The following is a 23649-nucleotide window of genomic DNA, read 5'->3' as shown; positions in this document are numbered from 1 at the left end:
TTATTTGACATCTACTTAAATTAAGGATGTAAAAGCAGTTGTAGAATAATAGCAACAACATAGAAATATTAATATAGTAAGTATAGAATAATATAAAAAAAATTCAAATAATCAACATGTTCTGGAAACAATAAATAATAGTAAAATAATAATAATACACAAACACACATGAATGTGTGTGTGTGTGTGTGTGTGTGTGTGTGTGTGTGTGTGTGTGTGTGTGTGTGTGTGTGTGTGTGTGTGTGTGTGTGTGTGTTATTATTTGAGAAAAATAAAATTGTCATTTATGCCTGTAAGCTACCATTAATGATAAATTTTAATCTCATGGGTTTTCGTTAATCCTGACTAAAGTCTGCTATATGTGGGATTTTGATGTACAGTAGTGTTCCTTTCCAATGTTTTCCATCGAAGAGAATTCCTTCATACAGTACACTTCATAACATGGGTGCATCTTGGAAGGAATATAAGGCTCTTAATGATAATTCTTCACATTATTTCTTGCCACAGTACTACATTAATACTTGTAAAACACTGAAATAGCAAGTTACATAATTTCTAATGAACTCTTTAGTTTCAGATGATTACTTGAATTTATAATACTGCAAATGAATTACCAGCTAAAGTTTATCTATAAATCTGATCATTACAATATTACTATAGGTTTAGGGTGTGGCATTGCAGCATGCCCCTTGGCTGTTAGGGTTGGGTGCTGCCACAAAATCTTGCTCTCTTAGTCTTTTTCTCTGGGCCCCACCCCTTTTGCCACTGCCATCTCCTGGTTTTCCCAGAATGCCCCGTCTGAGAGCACTGGCCTGAAATAAAACTAAGAGGGCCCTCATGGAGAGAATGGGAGCTTTGTCTCAACTGCCATTTACACTGTCTGGGGGCATAGAAGGAGAAGAAGGAGAACTCAAAGAGAGTGTCTGATTGCAAATTAGCACAGCCCAGGCCCCGCTGCTCCCCACCCTCCTGTGCTTTCATTCTGTGGGGGTGAGAAGTGGATAAAGTTCTGATACTAAAGTTGGCATTCAATGTATTTTAATTTTTCATCTTCAGTGATGAGCAGTGCCTTGTTTCAGTCAGGTGAAAATATTAGTTGTTTGTGGCATGTCTTTGACTTTTCTTTTGTTGGGGTCTGTTGAGGCTGTGCCATTGGGGGTTGCTTATTATGCAAGCAATGTTGTGTCTGAATCTGTAATTAGTTAAAGACAAAAGACAGCCTCTGAGCACTGCAGACGAGGCCGCTTGACACTAGAACCCTTCCCAAGACAGGTTCTTGTAGTGATTGACACGTGTCATAAGAGTGGGTACAATTTGTCAGTGCACAGGCTGAGCTGTTATATGTAGCACCAGGGATTAAAAAATGCGTTAATGTGATAATCTTGTTTAAAATTCTCTGAGAGATTTGATCAGTTAATGACAATTAATAAACTGAATTTACTACTATTTGATAACTAAAATGAGGGGTGTAATTTTTGAATGAATTTTAAAAAATGAGAATAAAATAAATTAATAAATAAAATTTTTGAAAATTTGTTCACTTTTTTATTTCATTGTTTTTTATTTTTCCTCCTATTAATTAATTAATTAATATATGTATTAATGTATTTAGTTCTTTCTTTCTTTCTTTCTTTCTTTCTTTCTTTCTTTATTTTTATGTTACTAGAAATTAACCACAGTATAATTATCGTAAACCCCCTACTATAATCCCCCTAATAATACTATAATAATGTGTGTGAGAGAGAGAGAGAGAGAGAGAGAGAGAGAGTTCTGTCTGTATAGATGACTTTTTAAATGTTTATTGTTCTTGACCAACAATCTTTGTTAAATAAAATAAAATGTAAAATATAACAGTATTAGTAGTTACATGTTTTTAGAACAATAATCACAAGGAACTGGTTAAATGAATAGATAATATATAATTTGTGTCTATTTTATTAATTTGAATAATCTCGCAATGTACATCTTAACAAGCTATTATTAGAAGCAGTGTTAATATTAGATTTGTCCAAAAATGTTATTTTCTTTATTTCTTTGTTTTAGAAATCTACAACATTTCACACATATAATCCAAGAAATCACTGCAAACCAATCACTTGTTGCAGAAAGGGGAGTTAGAAGGGGAAGTGTACTAAATTCAACTGTTTATTGGTAACCTTATGTTCAGCTCATTTTACATTGCTCCTAGATATGAGTACATGGTGTTTCTTTAAAAACAGCTTAATGGTACATACTGGAATTGGACCGTAAATACTTTTTAGAAAACAAATACATTTTGAACCTTTCTAAATGTACAAAATGTACAAAAGGGTACTCTTATTGGCTTGAGTGGTTAACTACTTAATTATTATTATTATTATTATTATTATTATTATTATTATTATTATTATTATTATTATTATTATTATTATTATTATTATATGTGAACACCTATATATGCAAATATGATTAAATAGATTTTAGTGAAGAATGTGAAAATAATGCTACTTAAGACTAATAACATTTAAGGCAACAGGTTAAAGCTTTATTTTATGGAGAAATAAAAATTAGACCTAACACTTAGAAAAAACACTGACCTTTATGAAAACCTTGATATTATATTATATTCAATTATATTTAATATAAGATAAAGATAAATATTTTATTTAGAATCAAATCAGTGCCTGTTTGTGAAATATATGGAAATGAACAGAGTCCTTATTATAAATCTGTTTACAATACAGATAATAGCATTGTTGTTTTGGCAGTATATAAAACCCCTGAGGTGAATACAGGAGACTTAGAGAAGAGATGAAGAAGCTCTTTGCCAAACCACCTAAGGAGCTGTACATTCATTTAGACGACGCACTTAATTGGTGTTAAGAGAGGGCAAGATAATCTCAGCTGAGATTAAATATCATCTTACACAAGTCTGATGTCTTTACTATTCTTTTAATCTTTTTGCGTGTGTGTGTGTGTGTGTGTGTGTGTGTGTGTGTGTGTGTGTGTGTGTGTGTGTGTGTGTGTGTGTGTGTGTGTGTGTGTGTGTGTGTGAGTCATATTTTTTAAACTGAGCTTATTTCTCTAAGGAGGCAGTCATGTGTGTGTGTGTGTGTGTGTGTGTGTGTGTGTGTGTGTGTGTGTGTGTGTGTGTGTGTGTGTGTGTGTGTGTGTGTGTGTGTGTGTGAGTCTACAGTAAAGCTGCAACTTGTTTGGGGCGTAGCAAAAAAAAAAAAAGGAAAATAAATAAATAAAAAGTCTGTTTCTATTCTTCATTCATTACCGGATTCCTTTCGTCATTTTGTTTCAGTATATTATTATAGGCCTTTATAGGAGTAATAGAGGGCAAGATTTAATCAAGTCTCTGTAGGTTTTTGTTTAGCGTTAGAGACAGAAACAGAGAAACTTTCTGAGTCTTAATTTAGCACAAACTTCCTGGACTCTACTTTACCCTGAGAATAAGGCAGATTATTATTATTATTATTATTATTATTATTATTATTATTATTATTATTATTATTATTATTATTGGGGAATTTGTGTGTTTGGTGTTTAGCTGTGAACCTCTTGTTTTGGATTTTTCTCTTTTTTTTCAGAGATGTATTATAAATGGCGACGAGCTGTTAGACATAACCGTTCGCCTTATTCCGGCATTTTCGGTTTGTAAGCGTGCACCATGTTCTGTCTAACACCGAGCCCAATGTATCACTGTGCAATACCGGACATGTGATATTATTTCGGGAAACAGCTTGTATAACGGGTCGGGTGTGAATCCCACTTCACCTCAGTTGAACTTAAGGGATCTAGTTCACCAGAGACGTTGAACGTCGTCTGGCGGCTGCGCGAGCACGAAAAGAAGAAGAAAAGAACGCACTGTCGTTGTTACACTGTAGAGCGTAAAAGGAAACCATCTCTCGACGCATGTTAGGCGTGTTTTTGTGTTGTTGTTGTTGTTTTATGTTGCTTCTGACACCGAGGGACGGCCCGGATCGCTGTGCTTTTCGCTCGCGCTCGTCTCCTTCGTTGCCGAGGAGCTCGCGCTGCAACAAAAGTAACCGGGACGACGGGAATTCGCCATGGAGAAGAATGACAGCTCTCCAGCGCCTGGAGTCTGCGAGCTACCGTCGCTTCTCTTTGCTCTTGAACTTGAACTATGTCGTAGCCTAAACGCCGTCTGCTTGTAAGTTGTTTTTATATATATATATATATATATATATATATATATTTCTATTTGTTTTTACATAACAACAGACGTGACTAAGTTACCTAATCAAACTGAGAGAGAGAGAGAGAGAGAGAGAGAGAGAGAGAGGAAGGCATGGCTTTAACGAGTCCCATCGTGGTGTAAATTTTATGCAATTCTATTTTATTTTGCATAGATTAACTAATTATAAGTAAGCACATAAACACTTCAGCTGAACAACTAGCAAAAAAAAATCCGTATAATAAACTCTTATCCCACTGCTGTGCATCTTCATGCCACAAAGTGACATTATTAAAGCCATCCTGTTAGATGAAATAAGTCCTACGATTTATACAAATCTTACTATTTTTGGTGTGTTTGTGTGTGTATGTGTGTGTGTGTGTGTGTGTGTGTGTGTGTGTGTGTGTGTGTGTGTGTGTGTGTGTGTGTGTGTTAAAGAAAATGTCATATTCTTAAGGCCTGGGTTTGTGTGTCATAATGACTCATAGCTCTTGGTTTTAGACTGTTTAAACTATATTAAAGAGGTTAAAGGGCGTAAAACTGCTTAACTAAATGATGACTAAATCTGGTATACATCAATGTGTAATTGATTTGTGTACTTATAAGCTATAAAGGAGATGTTATCTTGCAAAAGAAGCTATTTCTTGTGAGACATTCAATAGTGTAGGCTACAAGCTGAAACAATATTTTATCATTAGCTGGACAAGCCTGTGTACTTATTTTACTAAGACTACGTGCATGGTGTTTCTGGCTGACTAATTATTCCACAGATTTGTGGGAGAAGAGGTTGCCTGAGGAATTATTTTGTTGTTAAAGGATACTAGTTTAAACATTGTGTTTAGTAGTTATTAACTTAAAAAAAAAAGTTGCTTGAACCTCAGCACTCCTCAGGGTTTGCCTTTTATTTGTAGGATAAAACGGATGACATTATTGGGTTCTGAAGTGGCTGTAGTAGATAAGATCACATGTAGTTAGTGAGAATAATCTTTTTAAAATCTGTGGTGTGTGTGTTTCTGTGTGTGTTACTTTGTGTGTGTTACTGTGTGTGTGTGTGTGTGTGTTACTGTGTGTGTGTGTGTGTGTGTCTGACAGTGGTGCTTAAAATGGCGTAACTTTGTACATGCAGCCCTTTCGTTGTTCGCCAGCTTCTTGATGAGGTAAGATTTTCCTTATCATTTCATAAATTTAACCCTTATTTGAAGTGCACATCAGCAGTACATACAATACCATGTAGATAGCGTACAATTTCTGAGCACGAATATTATGGTAAGCACTTTTCAGTGATAATGTTAGTACGGTGCATTTGGCCACTCTTAGAGACTTATCGAGTTTAAGAATTTATTTAAGTATCAATCCATTCTCATTATAAAGGTAATAAGTTGAAAGAGTTTTACAGTGGTAAAGCTATTTCCTGTGTTCCTTGTGAGTGAGGAACAAAACTGCTATTTTCTTTTATGGTTAACATTTGGTATTTTTGTCATGCATTGGAGTGTTATTGCTTGAGTCTGGCCTAGCTATTACTTACAAAGGACACAGGTCCTTCGGTAATCCGAACACACACACACACACACACACACACACACACACACACACACACACACACACACACACACACACACACACACACACACACACACACACATGTACACATATGCATGCATTACAGTGTGTTAAATATCATTCTCCAAGACTTTGTTGGGTGTTGCTTGCAGACTGCCCGTGCAAGTCTTTCAATGTTACTCATTTACTCTTTTTTATTTTCTCTTTTATTCTGACTTACTGTTTAAGCCAACTTATTTTTAAGTTCCTTATGACTGCTTACAACTGCATGAACAATCTTCTTCTGAGCTTTATTAAACCTCAGTAAAGTGTAATGGGCATTTGAAACAGTCTGAGTGCTTGGCTGGTGTTCTCGGTTGTTTGGTCATGGGTGTATTGCTGAGGAGTGGTACAGCACTGAGGACCTTGTAGACTAGTTAGTTAGTGTGTGTGTATGTGTGTGTGTGTGTGTGTGTGTGTGTGTGTGTGTGTGTGTGTGTGTGTGTGTGTGTGTGTGTGTGTGTGTGTGTGTGTGTGTGTGTGTGTGTGTGTGTGTGTGTGTGTGTGTGTGTGTGTTGTTTGAAATAACCCAACAGCGATAAGAGATAAAATAAAATGCATTTTCAGTGTGTATTATAAGAAACAACCACCCCATCTCTCTTGTTTATTTATTTACACTGTTGTGTTCACATTGTTTATGGCTTTAGTATTATAAAGGTCTCTCCTGGGAAAGACTTGCTTTGACATATCGGCAATTGAGGTTTTAACATTATAACCAGCAAAACTCTAAAGTGCTGAATTCGAATTTTACAGCTTAAAAATGGCTACATCTTAAGGTTATTTAAAAATTTACATTATTAAAATTCTGAGAAATTTAGAAAGTAGATTTTTGCCAATTATGAATAAAACCATATTTCTGTGTAAGCTCAAGTACTGTTTTGTTTTATAATGTTCTGTTTGACGGTTTCTCATCAAACAAACTATGGATCTCAGTAAATGACTAATAAAGGAGTTGACTCAGCCTTTTTTGAAGACACTTTTTATGCTCTATTTTATGATCATACAGACTTTTAAAAAAGTATTTTTGGATTTACATCTTGCCTAAGAGCTCAAATTTTCAAACTTTCAAAAAAATTTTGCTTGGGCATAATATATTTTACATTAAATTTAGAAATAGTAAAATACAGTAGAACTGTAACATGCATGTTTCTGTGCAACGACACACACCCCTCAAAAGTCTAGCTGACCTTGTGGCTATTAAATTAGAAGGGATGATAAATCAATCATTTTGCATATTGCTAACTAATATTGATGCGTTTTGTATTATTTAGCTAGAGCTAAAAAATAATTCATAATTTTTAACTCAATAAAAGCAAAGGGAGAACATTTACAGCTAAAAGTTTCTTTGTCCTCGTGTTAGCGGTACTAGGACCTTGAGTCTGCTCTCTGCTGTCAGAGCATTAAAAGAACACAAGCATTGATTGGCCACAGCTGTTTATGTTGCATGTTTATCCTGGGTGATAATTGGTGAATATAACGCTTTTTAATTTTTTTTTAAATATTACCCCGAAAACATTGCCAGAAAAAAAAAATTTCACTAAAGTGCCAGATAGAAGAGAATCCTGTAATACTGAGTTACGATTATACATTAATAGTGTAAGCAGTAAGAGTACCTTCTAAAAAGACACAAAGGAAAAATGCAGTGAATATGCAGACATATTAGAACCTGAATCGTTCTAGTGCACCATGCGGAGCCTTACCCTGCCGCTCTGAGGTTACTAATGTAATAATCATGCTTTTAACTCTGCGGTTACCAATGTAATAATAATGCTTTTAATTCTGTGGTACCAATGTAATAATCATGCTTTTAACTCTCTGGTTTATCACTGGAATTCTAGAGGTACATTATATAGGCTTTTCCATTAATGAAATATTAAGCAATATGCTTACTGCATAATGGAAGTAATATGGAATGCTACATGGGGAATAGATGTACGAAAATCACAACGGTACACAAGCATCCGTAAGGCCTTTCTTTTTTGTTGAATTGTCTCTCAGTGCTACTTCCGACTCCTGGCGAGTGTGAACATCTTACAGATAGAAAGTAACAGAACGACTTTTAACAGAAAGGTTTTTACTAATATTAATGTAATTAATGCACATTACACACACAAAAAAAACCCCTAAGGACTTGTTTAAGAGAATAGCTTTTCTGCTCTGTCATTTATCTTTCAAGCCAGTGGTTTGACCACTGAAGGGCTGATGATTTTAGCAGTTCAATTTCAGCTTAGCAAGATGACATGTTCTTTGACATCTTTGGTTTTCACTTGCTTTAATGCTGCCAGTCAGTGCTCGGGTCTATTTGCCAAATGTTTGGATTTGCATGTTTTGTCAATGACAATCTCTTGAAAACATTAAATAATCTAGGCTAGTAACTGGTGCAAGATTTCATTACAGTTTAAACAGCCTGAAGATTTCTTTTCTTTACTCCGATTGCCTTTATGTATTCACTGATACCGCTTCCATTTATGCCGTTGTTAAGACAACTAGCATACAGACTGAGTTTATTAACAGATTGAGTTTTTAACTTGGATGTAGTTTAGTATGTTTAGTAAACTAATATATGCTGGCAGTTCAGAGCTAAGGGAACCTGTGTAAGGACTCTGGACAGGCTGATATGCAGTGACCGTGGCCAACGAGCATGCAGTACAGCTGGCTGAATTTGTGCTGTGTGTGCACTGGAAGTGTCTTTCCACGACTAGCTGTTGGAGCTCTAGCCATACCAAACTGTCAATCCCACAGGAATGTCTCCCCAAACTCCCTGCTGTAGCAACGGATGACAGAAAATTGGCGTGCTATTGCTGTGCTCTTTCTCTGTTTCTCTCTGACCTTCTCTCTATTGCTCCCTTGCTTTTGCTCTTGGTCACACTGCTTCCTGTTCTCTGTAAAGAAGAAAAAAAACTTTGCTCACCAAAGAATAGAGGCCAAGTCTGTAATGTGTCAACATGACCTGGCCGCAATGTTGTAATCTGATGATTTCTTAGATATGGCTCAAGGTTGCTGCTTATAGTGTTATCAGGAACATGTGGAATAGGGCCCTCTCAGATAATTATGTGACGTCTAAATCTAAAAAAGCCTCCAGAACCTCACTCTGCCTCTTTATAATTTAGTTTACTTTGGCTTACCATCTCTAAAATCCAGCCGTGAATGAAACTAAAACGATGATGACAGCTCACCTGTCACATGTGTCCACTCAGGCTTAGTTATGTGTTTGTGAGTAGTAGTGTGATATGTGTACAGGGCTATAATAGGCTGAGACTGCCACTGAGGGAGCTGTAGAGATATGAGTGTGAACAGGCCTGCGTCCGCAGAAAGAACATGTCTGCATCGAGCTGGAGTGCAGCCGTGAGCATTACAGAGCATTACAGGGTAGGAAACGGTAAATAAGCCTCTCAGATACAGAGTAGGACACATATTCCCCTTGTCTCTGAGATTTAAAGACAATTGCATCACATGCTGTTTGTGCAGTGGATGTGTTTTTGTGTTACTGTGTGTGCATGTGTATATGCATCTGTTACAGAGAAAGTGAGAGTGAGGTCGAACTGCTTTCTGAGCAAGGAGTTCTTAAGTGCTTGACCTAATTTTGCAAGCAGTAAAGAATTCGGCAGTGAAGGCCTTCCTCTGTGAGTGTAAGTTTGCTGCGCTGGGTGTTTCCTCCCAGGGTCTAACAGGAAGCTCATGTTCAAGTTCATCTGAGGACAGGGAGAAGGCTTTTCTTTCCACTGTGGATCTTTTTAAAGGAGGGGATGGGGGTGTGTGGGGGGCAGGGCCTCTTCTCTGAATCGCCCCTCTGCAATCTGGCATGTGTTTTAGCTCCCTATACTGCTTTATTGTCTATTTTGGCTGAACTTGCAGTTTTTTACACGCTGCCAAGAAAACATCTATTTTTTAGGCTAAAGTGAGTAGCCGAAGTCCAGAGTTAAAAGAAAGTTCATGAATCCTGTTAGATGTGTCTCTCCTTCTCGTTCCATTCTACATTCCTCACTGCAGTGATCCTGTTTTATAAAAACGACTCAGAGAAATAAAATGAAGGAAATCACGTAAGACTTTCATTGTGAATGTAAATGTATTATTTGTGGATTAAATAGTTTGGCTCTTTGCCTAAATCGTACATAATGTTCCTATCTCCTTTTGTTGTACACAGACTGAGGAAGATATGGTAGATGTGGTGCTTATCCATGGCCTTATGATACATTTAAAAGGCAATTAGTTACATAGTTATATAAAACAGATAATATCAGAAGCCTTTACACTTAGCAGTGAGAACAGTCTCTCACAGTGTGCCTGAGTGCAAAATTTAATAAATTAATTTTAATATAAATTTAATGAAAATCATTATGCTTAGGTTGAATGACATTATTATTATTATTATTATTATTATTATTATTATTATTATTATTATTATTATTATTATTATTATTATTATTTGTTTAAAGTAAACAAATTTTTACTGATTGATTTAGTCATATAGTGACTGAACAATTACTTTTTAATGTATGTGTATTTTCTAGATTCCATTAATTGGCATGATTAAACAATTTCAGGTATTTAATAGCTCACTCCCCCTGCATTTTAGAGCAACCATGCTCTATGATAATAATAATAATAATAATAATAATAATAATAATAATAATAGCAACAATAACAATAACAATAATTGTTATTGTTGCTATTATTATTATTATTATTATTATTATTATTATTATTATTATTATTATTATTATTATTATTCATGTCAGTTTTTATCTATATGTAGCTAATAAAAATTCCTCAAAATATTTTTTTAACTCTGCAGGCTATAAATAACTTCCTCAAAACACTACTGTTTTTTTGGCAGGCAAGATTATTGCTTTATCAGACACTGTTCTGTAATGTGCTCGCAGCTGAACCCCAAAATGAATTTCAAACTGGAGCACAGCACGTTTTATCTACATTTCTCATGAGTGCAAGTGGGTGGAAAGAGGAGGAGGGCAAGAATACCAGACAGGTTGAGAATGCCAGACAGGTGGAGCCTCCGTCGTATCCTTCCATACCACTCTATTATCTCAGCGTCTCTTTTACATCTTCCGACCATCTTTCCTCATCTTACTATATCAGTATGTACTGTATGCTGCAGATGACTCTCAGGTCCAGTGCCATTTGCAGGTGTCTCCCAGATGTTGTTATACTCTGTATAATTTCTGTCCTGGGGTTTGGTCTCATGTGAGGAGAGAGAGAGAGAGAGAGAGAGAGAGAGAGAGAGAGAGAGAGAGAGAGAGAGAGAGAGAGAGAGAGAGAGAGAGAGAGAGAGAGAGAGAGAGAGAGAGGAGCTCTGATGATGGTAAAACCAGGCGTAATGTAAGGGTATGGGAGGTGTTTTTTCATAGGGATGATCTAGCATCCTGGTTCTCTTTTCACTGAGAGAGACTGAGTGAGAGTTTGGTATGTATTATTCTCTTAAAGCACAATGTTGCATTTAAACGTGTTGGTTTGTTATTGTTTTATGTTTATTGGTAAATAGTTTTATGGCTACAGAACATCATAGAATTACTTTCTTTGTGCAGTAAAGTATACCTTCTAATGAATTATTTTTTCTTACTGTCAAGATACAGATCCTTATCTTTTTATCTTTTATCTTTTATCCTTATCTTTTATATATAAGCAAAATGATATACTCAATAAGAAACAACCTTATTAATAAAAGCTAAAATTTATCACAGGTTGGTACAATTGTGACTTCTGCACTCCATTAGCTTAACATTAGCTTGTGGTTGATAATTTATTCTGTTTGAATGACATCATTTGACCCTTATTGCCCTGTGTTAGTCTCTTGGCCATAAATTCCACTGACCTGAAGCACTGACTCAGTGCCTTGATAAACTCTAAAAGACTCAATATAAACAGAGCAGTATTGTTATTCACACTGAAATGTCTTCTCAACATATCATAAAGAAAAATTTTTTTACAAAGAATTTTTTCAAATGTAGCTTTATTTTACCCAAATTTTCACCCGAGAGCTTTGACATTTAAAACTATATACTAAATGTATATAAATAGATATAGATATTAGATTTCTAAACTTGTACTGAAATCATAGTAAATTGCTGAATTAGGTATACTTTATATATTGCATGTATTTCTAGAGAACAAATTCCAGATATATGAGCTATTAGAAGTAATTCAGTGTTACAGAGGTTTTTGCTCAGAAATCTTTCAAATAAAACTTTTGATTATTTTTGATAAACACACAAGATATAATCTCACAAAGTTTATATAGTCATTGTATTGCATGTATGTGTTAAAGCGTCTGTGATTGTATTTGCAATGGAGGAAATGCGTGCTATTTTTTTTGTGATAATTCATGAAAGAAGTTATCATTTGCTGTTTGTCACTCAACGGAGTCTTTTATATCTGCATAAAGGAAGCACTGGTTCATATAGAGAGTGTTTGTTTGAGGCTTTAGGTATAGGATTAACAGTAATGTGAGTGTGCTGCTCAGGCCCTGGCTGTGTGATGGATCAGGCTGTTCCAGACTGGGCCTCCGAGCCTGCAGACTGCAACTGCTCCCTGGGTCGGCCGCTGCCGCATTGTTGGCAGAGGCTCATTTGAATAGCTCTTTAGTAGTTTGTGTGAGCAAGTCAGCGCCATTTGCATTTGTTCCAGTCACAAAGGTTTACAGGTCAATAGAGATGGGCTCAAGAAGGAGTAACGTGCAAAAGGAACCCGCTCCTCTTTCTTTTGAGAATTTCGTCTCCCACCTCATGAAAAACGCTCCATGTTGGTGCATGTGTGTGAGCATGTGCGAGTGTTTATGTAATGTTTGTGCTGAAACACCTCAGATGTCTAGAGAGTGATTTACTCCCCGTCGAGGATAAGTTGCTGGAAAGGGGCCCCTGGTAACCCCCAACGAATGCTGAGAATAATTTGATTATCACACCTCAGCATGCCTATTAGGGACTGTTCATGTGTGTGCATGTATGCGTGTTTGTATGTCTGCACTGAGAGAACGTGAAAGCGAGAGGGAGGGAGGGAGGGAGAGAAAGGAGGGAGCATACCTGATTAAGTGGACCCTATTCAGAAGTGTTTGTGAGCAGTTTGAATGGCTGCAGTGCTGACACACAGCTTTTCAGACAAGCAGACGTAGTCACAACCTGAAGATTCAGGTCCCCATAATTAATCCCACTGTGAACACTGTGTCCCTTTCCCTAGAGCATTCACTCTGTGCCCTCCATATGTCCTTTATCACAGCTTTGCCTCATTTAACCTATCCATACTTGCTAGTAATCATTTACCTAAAGCAGTGCTGTCTATGTAATAATTATTCAATATGCAATTATGATGACCACTGCATTATCGAGTAGTATGGCTTCTCACATCAGTATATAGAAAATACATTTTATACACAAATGAAATCACAAACAAAATTGATTTCATCCTGCCTATACAAAATAGAAAATTAATAACAATTCTTTTTCAAAATGGCATGTCTTTACAGACTAGTGTGGTTTTACATGTGTGTTTGTGTGTGTTTTGCATGGCCACATGAAGGCAGTGTGTGTCCCAGTGTTGCTGCAGTACCCCGTGGCTGTCACTGTCCAGCTCTCTCATGGCCTGACGTGTGAAACCCAGGACAAAAGGGGGGCTCCTTTATCTGCATGCATTCTACATAAAGGCTGCTTTTGTTACAGCCTGCATGCTCATGACTATTGCCATCTATAGCACCCCTCGTCATGGCCACCCCTCACAAGGCACACCACAGCATATAGTGTTTTATAATGCAGGGGTTATATAGTGTTGGGGATAGTTGAACTGGAAGTTCAGACTGTGCATGTTGTCACATATTAGCTTGATTTTTTCTGAGTTTTAAGGAATAGTAGGTGGGTCTGATAAACGGGGCTTATAGCGATTACGTTCTTTAATCCTTATTTTATAATCCAGTTAATATTAAAAAAAAAACGTAAATTAAATATAGAGTATAATACTGTGCCTTGGTACTTAACATATTTCAGTCTTTATTACAGAATACTTATTATATCATACTATATTTTCGGGAAGCTAGAAACTGAAAAGAATAGGCCACGCTATCGTAATGTAAACGCTAGTTTCGGCTTTGTTAAATGCATGTTGAAGACAGACAGAAGAAACAGATTAGTATTACACCATTCTTACCTCATCCTAATAAAGGTTATAATTCCCTTTGGGAGAGTGTTTCCACAAAGACAATTAAAAAAAAAAAGACACAAGGATAATGTGTTTGCAATTACAAGTCTCCTCTGCTGACCTATATTGTCCCTTTAAAATTATATTTAATGGGGTTAATGCCCTTGAGAAAGAATGACAAGTGCAGCATACTTGCAAAAATGAACGCTTGTATGAACGGACCTATGTATTAAAGGGATTGTCCTTTGCATGGGATTTGCATTAAATATTGGCATTCGATGTATGTATCTACAAGGCATTTGCTATACGTGTGTCCCATACCGAAAAGTTGGCGTACTGATGTTTTCGAATTAACAGATGTGTGGAATGCCCTGGATAGCTGAGTCTCTGATCTCCCTTTAAAAGTGTTAGAATCTGTTTCCTGTGTGCTGTTCCACAGGGGCAGTTATTATATCATGGGCAGTTGGGGAATGGGTGTAGAGGGCTTGACTGGTGCAAATCCTAGACGCTCTGTGAATATTGCTGGATTGTGACGTGGCACATGTGAGGACAAGCTACAAAGGCCTGGAGTCTTTTAAGGACCAGTTCTTTTACTGTTCTCCCACACACACCTCTCCAGCCCTGGCCTGTATGCACAGAGATGAAAAAGGCTCTATGTAAAATAGCTGTTGTCGCCAGCAGACCAGGATGGACAGGCGCCTTGGCAAAACAGGTAGATATGAGAGTAAACAGTTTTCAACATCACCCTGCTTTTGGAAATCATTAATAATTATTAAGCATGTGTTCGGGAGGGAATTATGTCTTTGGCTCGTTTCTATATTGCAACAAACGTGATCTTGATCCGTGGTTAAAATAATTTTGAGTGTTTTTTTTTTTTTGTTTGTTTCAAATTTTTCAAGTTTTTCAAAATTTATCCTAATTTATAGAGGACTGAAAATGTTTGACAAGTTATCAGATTAATCAAGACCTTAATTTAACAGCCATCAATAAAAAGACAAATCACACGTTTCCATTTCTTGTGAGTTGCTTTAAATATGAGCATATTAATATTTAAGAAAGGTTATTGTATTATAAAAGGTTTATAAACTGTGTTATATATAACAGTGGGGTGGAAGTTTAAGTTCTAAACTAAATATTAGTACAACCTATTCTTAGAATAGGTGCATTGTAGGTGCTGTATCTATAGGGTCCTTTGAACACATAATCAGTAATATATAGATTGTTTTTTACCTATATGAAGAAGATAATGGTGAGCTGTTGGAATTTTACATAATTTAAGTGAACTTTTCTCTATTTCTTGTTTAATTGCTCCTGTGCCAGAGCTTTTGGAAGAGCCAGAGTTAATGACTGTGTGGGATAATGGCCCAGAATCAGCTCTACTCCTGAAGCATAGTGCGCCACAGAAGGTTCTAGACACTGAGCCGTGCTGCAGTTAGCCACAGCGTGAATTAGCTGTTGCATGCACTTGCTTTCACCGTTAGTCCGGAGTTTTTCAACCTTTGCCCCATTGTCACCGTTGTAAGTTGTGAGACATGTTCCGAAGAAAAGTAACTCAACAATTAAACTATTAATAATAGAAATATTAATTGTTTTTGTGTTTTGATCCATATGCAATGTCAGGTATGTGCAATTGTATTTTGTTTAGATTTTTATATTATACAGTACGTGTCTCCTGCATGTTTTTTTTTAATAATTAACAAGAAATTTTAGAAATCAAAGTAAATGTGTCCCCTTCGCTGTGATTCAAATTCATACAAGTGAAAATCATGTATCACAGTCTTATTTAAAACAAATAGTTACTGTGCTAATTTAAACAAATTATATATAATTATCTAAAAATAAATTATATATATATATAGAATTCTAAATCTAGCTAACGAATAATGGCACACACAAATTAATACAGGATGATGCCTGCAAGTTAAATTAGTAATTTTATAAATGTTTAATAATATGCTCTCTCTTTTTTGGAGAGTTTCATAGTGTGCATTTTGTGATATATAAAACTCAAATGCACTTTGCAAGTATCTTTTAATAAATTGAGAATTATTATACAGATATTAATCCAATTGTAGTTACTGTATACACAAATGCACAAAGTTTATATTTCAAAGGTACTGTTTATCATCTGTTTATCATCTGACTAACAGTCATCGGACTATTTTCATGTTCTGAAAGCATACACGTGCAGTAATTTTACCTAAAAATAAACTTTGGTAAAATTAACATTAACTTCAAAGAAACATACTTTTTTGTTTGCCAAACATCTCTTTGTTAAATGGAAACTGAGTTAAACGAATTAATGTAATATTAAATCAGAATAGGTTGTACATCATGTATGTATGGTGAGAACATTTTTCTAAAAATTTTATTTTAATTGGTTTAATTGGTTAAAAACTTATTTTTGCTGACCACACTAGAGATATGTGGGGAAAAAGAACACACTATCTTTTTCCAAAATATATCATAGGAACAAAAAGCATTTCTTGGAGCATAAAACCTTTTTTCCTCACTGTGCGAAAAAAAGGTGGAAGATAAATTTGAAGGATTTGTTTGGATTTAATAGAGAACACATTCAGTCTTTTTGAACTGGGGTTTATCATCAAGAGACTTTATGGCTTTTAAGCGAGATGTTGTACAGGGACACTCATCTCGGAAAACATTTCAGTTTGTTTATATATTTAAAATTTATATCTGATGTGTTTAATAAGCCCGGTATTTCACTTAAAATGAGATATTAACCCAAAATGGAAATCCAAAGCTTAAATTATACCTTGTCTTTCCACTTGTTCAGTTAAGGAGAAATCATTTACGCATTACTATCTAATTAATTTAACATATAAAGTATTATATTTACTGAATTATTTGTAACATTTTTCCTTTATTCTTTGATTACACTTTAAAAATGGATAATTCTTCTGAATAATAAAAAAAAAAACATGAAATCCCAGTTCTGAGTATTTAGCAGATTTTTATGTCAGTTTTCCAACTTTTACATATTTACATTTTTATGTCTTACTCATCATTTAATTGATTATTTTTGGAATATTCTAAATAAAAGAAATGACAGTGCTGATTATTCAGACACTGTCAGACCTATTAAGAGTTAACCGAATCATTTACCGTCCCTCTCGAAGCCCCAGAGTCAGCTCGTGCACACTCTGGAGATGAGTGCTGGAAATCATGTTGCTTTCTTACACACCATTTTTTTTACATTTGTCATATTTTTTCCTTTTTTTATTCTATTAACGAATAACATTGTTGGATAGCAAGTAATATTTGTTATTCTGCTTGTTTATTCATCGAGAGGCACTTTTATGTTAAAAAAAAGGATCCGCCATGTTGTCTCACTCTGCTCCATTTTGTTTCAGAGTTTCTCTGCAATCCTGCCCCACCCTCTCAAAATTGTGTCTGAATGCCAATTTACTCTTAATGAATAAAGTAAAACTAATCCATTTCCCCAGTAAACTTTTTTCTGTATTAAACACATTAAACACTTTTCTATAACAGAATATCTCAAAGTTTGTTTGGTTAGTCCAGTAATTTGATCTTAATTCATGGAACTGTTGTTTAAATTTTCTTGAATTACAGTTCATACTATTTAATTTTCATCAGAATTCCATTATTATTATTATTATTATTATTATTATTAGTAGTAGTAGTAGTAGTAGTAGTAGTAGTAGTAGTTATAATAATAATAATAATAATAATAATAATAATAATAATAATAAAGAAAAGGGAAAAATTTTATTCTTTTTTTCCTTTGTCTAAAAAGTTTTGAAAAGTGTAAGTGTTATATGTTTAATTATTTTTAGGAATGTTTGTTGAAGTGTTGAGATACCAGCTTATTATTATTATTTTTTTTTTTTTACATTTTTTTAGTTATTGGTGCCCCAAAATTTAATGCATTATATTTTTATTGGCAGGATTTTTATAAATGTAATATTTTAATTTAAAGGGATTGCAGACATTGGATATGCATATGTATTAATTAAAGTTAATTAGCAGAGTTTTTCCAATGCAATGGCTGTACTGAGTATGGCTTTTTTTTGAGCAAAAATTACCTTTCTGCTTTATTGCTGATAATGCACAATAATGTCATGTCCTTGCTGTAATTATTTCATATATATTCATTGTACAATTTTTAGGGTTGTTTTTGTAAAAAAAAATAATAATATTTTTTGTATTAATATACAATTTGAATAGAAATTCCATTTATTATTATTACGATTCTTCTTCTTCTTCTTCTTCTTCTTCTTCTTATTATTATTATTATTATTATTATTATTATTATCTCCCTCACTATATTATTATTATTATTATCTCCCTCTATATTAATTAATTGCTTATGTGAGTGATGTAAAATGCATAGACTGCTCTTGTCAGCACTGTCAGACAGAAGGGTGAGAGCACTTAGCTTTTCGGCTCCTAATGGAAGCCGTCAGGTCATGCGTAGGCTCTGAGTGACAGCCCTAAGGGGATCACTTCCTAATCCCTATTACTCAGTGTTTTAGTGGTCCTTACCTACACAAAGCAAACATTACACTCCATTTGAATGGGGGCCGACCTGCTCCTAGTGTAACACTTCTGACCCCAGGGTCATGCCCTTTGTTTCTCTCTCTACAGAGGCTGACCCTAAAGTTCACAGCTGTAATTGAGAAATCCTGCAGACACGTGCGCATGGGGCCCCAGGAGAGACCACCACTGCAGCGGAGCCGGGGAGTAAAAGGTGTGTGAAAAAGGTGTATTTTTTTTACCCATTTTAATTTAATCTTATACAAAATGTCCTATACCACTAATTACTGTGTATAGATAAAGCTTGCTCCTTGATGCTGAACATTGAGTGCTAAATATAAAGGGAGCTCAATTTTATGGATGCCGTTTAGAATTTTTATTGCCTATAATAGTAATTGGTATATGTCTGGATCCATATTTATTTCCTTACTTTTTATTTATTATGATGTGCAATATTTAATCACATCAGAGCTGACCACTGAGCTTTGCTCTCTCTCCTCCGTTATACCACACTTCTTTTATAGTATTACAAAATCTAGATGTTTAACATCACTTTGATTCAACAATAAGGTTCACATTCTTTTATCTGGGTGCCAAATTTGTTTAATCATGTGCTCACTTTTCTGGCAGATCTGAAAGTTGCTAGTACTAAATTTACAGCATTTTTGGTTTCTGCTAATCCTCTCAGTTGAAACAGACGATATACTGCACAGCTGGACTAGGACACTTAACAAACTTACTCACTTAGCGCTTGGTTGTGGTTGAAATGTTCTTTTTTCCAATGACGTGATGATAAATGTTCATAAGTGCACCCACACCCCCAGAAATAGTGCCTGAGGAATCATGCGTAGGCTTAAAAAAGTTTCTTAAAGATGCTTAAGCTTAAGCTTAAAATGCTGAATAAGTAACATATACATCTTGTCTATTTACACCAAGAAAACATGATTAATATGTAAGGATTGTTTGAATAGATCACTTGGTACATGTGCACTAATGTATTGAGGTGCAGCAGCCATTTTGTTTGTGAATGAAAGGACATTTTGCCAAGCTTTGGTGACATAAGTGGAAAATGAAGCCTGTTTTTGATGCACTACTTTTCTTTGATCGATTATATCTGCTATTGGACTACATGAATAACTGTCATTTTGTAAGATAAGAATATAACAAATCAAAAGAGTCTTTATGTGTACATATGTAATGAATTGTATTTTTCAGACTATTTGTGGATTTGTATGACAATGTAAGCACCGTAAGTATGTTCTTAAAACAACAATTTGGAATAGCTACCCATGATCATTAAGGGTTGGGGGGAGAATAGGTTGTACCTTTCACAAATGATGTTTGTGGTGGTGCATGAAACAGCCCTGAGGTTGTGCCGTGAAAAATCATAAAGAGTTTGTTATGATTGGCACTTGATCAGTAGTGCTCCAAGACCATTGGTCTTATGAACGATAGGCCTTATAGAGCAGCATACTGTTTGGGAGTTGGCAGTCAACCCAAAACCAAAATTGTGTCCTCATGTGAACTCTGCAGTGTACAACACTAAACACATGCCAAGCCCAAGTTCCTTAGACACAGGTTAAATAGTAAACAAGTAGCAGATTAGAACAGAGTCACACAGAATCACCACAAGACAAAATGTTTTGAACTTGTCTCCATTTTCATTTAGATGTTGTATTGCCGTTGCATGAGTGAAAAATGGCTGGCCCTTTTTGCTCTTTCATTATTGGTCAAGCGACGTGGCACGAGGTGACGTCAGAGTATTCTAGGCCTTGCCAGAGTAAGTGAGCTATCTGCTTTTGTCGCATGAAAACTAGTGCTTACTTTCCATTTTACCTGTCAGGGTGTCACATGGTGCACTGTAGCCCAGATTTCCTACTGGCTTGAAGGTGTGGTGTGTGTCTGGCACTGACTGACTGACTGTGTTCGTCTATCTCGAATGAGCATTTAGTACAAACAGCAGGCACGGGGGTAGAAAGCTCCGAGAGGTGGCCCACGATGAAGCAGAGAGAGTGTAATAGAGAGTCAGGCTGGACCGGCCACTCTCTGTCCCTCCTCCTTGTCAAAGAGTGTTTGTCAGAGATTCTGTGTGTTAGAGGCATTGGGAGAGCTCAAGGAGCAGCAGCACCCTTCACATGTGTGTGCTAGGTGAACATAGCACAGGATTTTGTCACAGTGATAACTGTTCTACAAATAGCGCCACTTCAGCTAAACACAGCCGAGTATTAAAGAATCCCGAGTGTGTACTGTAACATAGACAGCTCCATATGTTCAGTGGCCTTTCTGTTCAGCCCTGCACATGTGCACTACTCCTGTTCCTCCAGGAACATGAGCACAGAAATATTTTTTTTCATCTTACAGTGTTCTAACACTGCATAAAGCATTTCACTGCATGTCGTACCCTGTATGTATGGGTATGTGACAAATAAAATTTGATTTGATTTGATTTGATAACAGGCTGCAAAAGTTCAATATATGTGTGTGTGTGTGTGTGTGTTCTCACCATGAAGAGCTTCAGAGCTTCATGTCTTAATATGACATTTGTATTATATGCAATATACAATTTCTGTGATCGAAATAAGAACAGAAGGAACAATATCACAGTGGCGAGTGTGATTTTGTTAAGACCCTACTGTTTACTTCTGTGAAACACTTCTCGACCTTGGGCAGAGAGTCAGGTAGGCTGTGCTCTAGCTGTGGTGTGACTTCACTGTGTGGTTGTTTATGTGTGTGTGTGTGTGTGTGTGTGTGTGTGTGTGTGTGTGTGTGTGTGTGTGTGTGTGTGTGTGTGTGTGGCATCACTGCATAAGAAGTTTTCCCCTGCAAATGACAGCAGCTGTTTCACCTCTAGCAAAGCAGACTTTCTTTAGCTTGTGATTGGTGGAAGTACAGTGTGAGGGGGGACTCTGAGGTACTACAGTGAGACACACTGATGAGTACCTTACCTAGAAACACAAACCTAAACAGGAGAAGCTGTCAGGAACTGTCCTGGATCCATCTCTTATGCGTTGGAATTGTTATAACCAGCATCTTTATATTTAAAACTTTGTATTCTGAAATTTTCACGTTTTTGCAATGGCAATGGACTAATAAATGGACATAATGAAAAATAACTCAACATCTATACAAATATGTGTATAAATGCATGTAGACAGACGGACATTAAAACGAGTTAACGATTGATTTCACGTGTAGAAGAGGTGCAAGTTAAGATGTCTTTGAATAGTCAACGCATGAGAATACAGGCTATGTCTCAGGCTGTTTTCTCTACACTTTCTCAACCCTCCGTCTCAATGCTGTCGCTCTCTGTGGCTTTTTGCACTGGCTGTGGTGAAGAATGAAAAAGCTGCTTTGCCCGTGTTCTTTACAACTCCCTCATTTCATCATCCCCTTCTCCTTCACTTCTCTCTCTCTCTCTTGCTCTCTCTCTCTTTCTCTCTCTCTCTATCTCTCTCTCTTTCTCTCTCTCTCTATCTCTCTCTCTCTTTCTCTCTCTCTCTCTTCCCTCTACCATGGTTGCCCCCCTTCCTTTTCCAGACTTGACCGCATGTGTGTAGTAGAACGGAGAGAGAGCATACAGCTAAAAAAGAGAAAAAAGCGTCTGCTGCTATTTCTACAGTAAGAACCTCCCCTTCAGGCAGTCTGTGCCAAGAGAAGGAGGGTTTTTTACAACTCTCTGGATTTTAACCCTTTGTTTCCATCTATTTGTGAAGAATAGTTTCCTTTTTTGTCAATTATGTTCTGCAATGTATAACAATTTTGTTACGTATCCACAGATTTTTGTGGCTGTTTTTGACTGTAGTGTAAGAATTGCCATTTTTTCAACAAGTACAGAGTGACTTCCTACTGCCTTGCAAATTGATTTTCTCCTCCTGGCTGGATTTGTTTGGATCTGCTGTGCAGGTGTTTGTGGTTCTCGCTCAGGGTTCTCGGATGGTAGTTCGTAATGCTGAGGTTTGAAAATGGCTGTGGTCTTCCAGCTTGTTGCATGTCTCAGAGAAGGGAAGTGCCAATAGCTCTATTGCTGAAGTACCGCCCTCTCTCTCTCTCTCTCTCTCTCTCTCTCTCTCTCTCTCTCTCTCTCTCTCTCTCTCACTCTCTCTCTCTCTCACACACACATTCTCTCTAACCCTCCCTTTGCTCCCTTTCTCATGCACACACATACAGTGCTTCTTTCACACTCCTCTCGCTCTCTCTCTGAAAGGAGAGCAGGAGGGTGGTGCAGTGGTGGAGCTTTTTCTGGGACAGGTGCCAATTCCAAACAAAAGACATAAAAAGGCAATGAGTGAGAGATGCCTCCATCGAAAGCAATAAGTTGCATGTTGAAACGAAAGAGCAGATTTGGAACTGGGTGTGTACGTACATGTGCATGTGACATTGCGTGTTTATTCAGCTGGATGTAAAAGTGGACCTTCAGCATGCAACGGCAGAGGAAGTGAGCTAGCTAGCGAGGGAGCTGAGATTTGGAATACTTTTCCTCCGTCTCGCCTGCTCTCTTCATCTCTCTCCCCTCGTGCGCTCTTTCCGTCCACTGAAGGCATTTCAGACGCATGGGGTGTGGAGGGGAGGGGGTTAAAGGGGGTGGGAGCTCGGTTTTCAGATTGCTGAATTATTCATAGGCCCAGGCCAATGCTGCAAGCGGACTGGCTGGATCATTAGCATGCATCGGACATTCTATTTGCCTGTTTGCTAACATTCCTCATTCAAAGACTTGTTAACTGGCAGTCGGGCTGACCCACGCGCCTCACCGATGAGCCTCATGGCCTCCTATTGTGGTTAGGGCCTGCTTGTCTCAGGCCAGCGGGGTCTGGACACGCATGTGGCCCATCGCTGAGGGCTGCAGCTGGGGTAGAAAGACTGGCTTGGACCCCTTGGCCCTGCCTCCTCCACGAGAGTTCACTGCTTGCTTCTCTCTCTCTCTCTTTCTTCCTCTCTCTCTCTGTCTGCCTCTTCCTGAACACAGGCCTTCAGGACCAGTCTGTATCGTCTCAGTTTGTCCACATTTTCCTCTTTTTCGAGGTAAGTTTTATATAGTTTTGTGTGAGGTTTTGTTTGTAATTTAACTTGTATCTCACACAGTTCTGGTCTGTTGTAGTTCTCGAACATAGGCTCCTATATTTCGTTCAAATTTCATTATGCAGTCTATGTTTGCATGTCTTGGGATGCCGTTTTTTGTTTTTTTTTAATTATTATTATTATTAATTTTCATTACC

General features: G+C 36.7%; 1 protein-coding gene and 1 long non-coding RNA gene across 2 annotated transcripts in view; both read left to right on the top strand.

The window, feature by feature from the left end:
* The first annotated feature begins 3249 nt into the window (after positions 1 to 3249).
* LOC125139538 lies at positions 3250 to 10118 on the top strand. Its single transcript, XR_007138567.1, has 3 exons — positions 3250 to 4159; positions 5276 to 5340; positions 9927 to 10118. It is a non-coding gene; the product is annotated as an uncharacterized LOC125139538 (long non-coding RNA).
* An 8509-nt stretch (positions 10119 to 18627) lies between these two features.
* The window catches only part of pparaa (peroxisome proliferator-activated receptor alpha a), a 29097-nt gene continuing 24075 nt past the window's right edge, over positions 18628 to 23649 (top strand). The window contains exon 1 of the mRNA XM_047803805.1: positions 18628 to 18650. The gene's annotated coding sequence lies outside the window, so the exon portion shown is untranslated. The remainder of the gene's footprint in view (positions 18651 to 23649) is intronic.

The sequence above is a fragment of the Tachysurus fulvidraco genome, chromosome 19 (assembly GCF_022655615.1).
Source record: "Tachysurus fulvidraco isolate hzauxx_2018 chromosome 19, HZAU_PFXX_2.0, whole genome shotgun sequence".
In the NCBI taxonomy this organism is placed as follows: domain Eukaryota; kingdom Metazoa; phylum Chordata; class Actinopteri; order Siluriformes; family Bagridae; genus Tachysurus; species Tachysurus fulvidraco.
The sequence above is the reverse complement of the archived record's forward strand: the minus strand, read 5'-3'. Positions and strand labels throughout refer to the sequence as shown.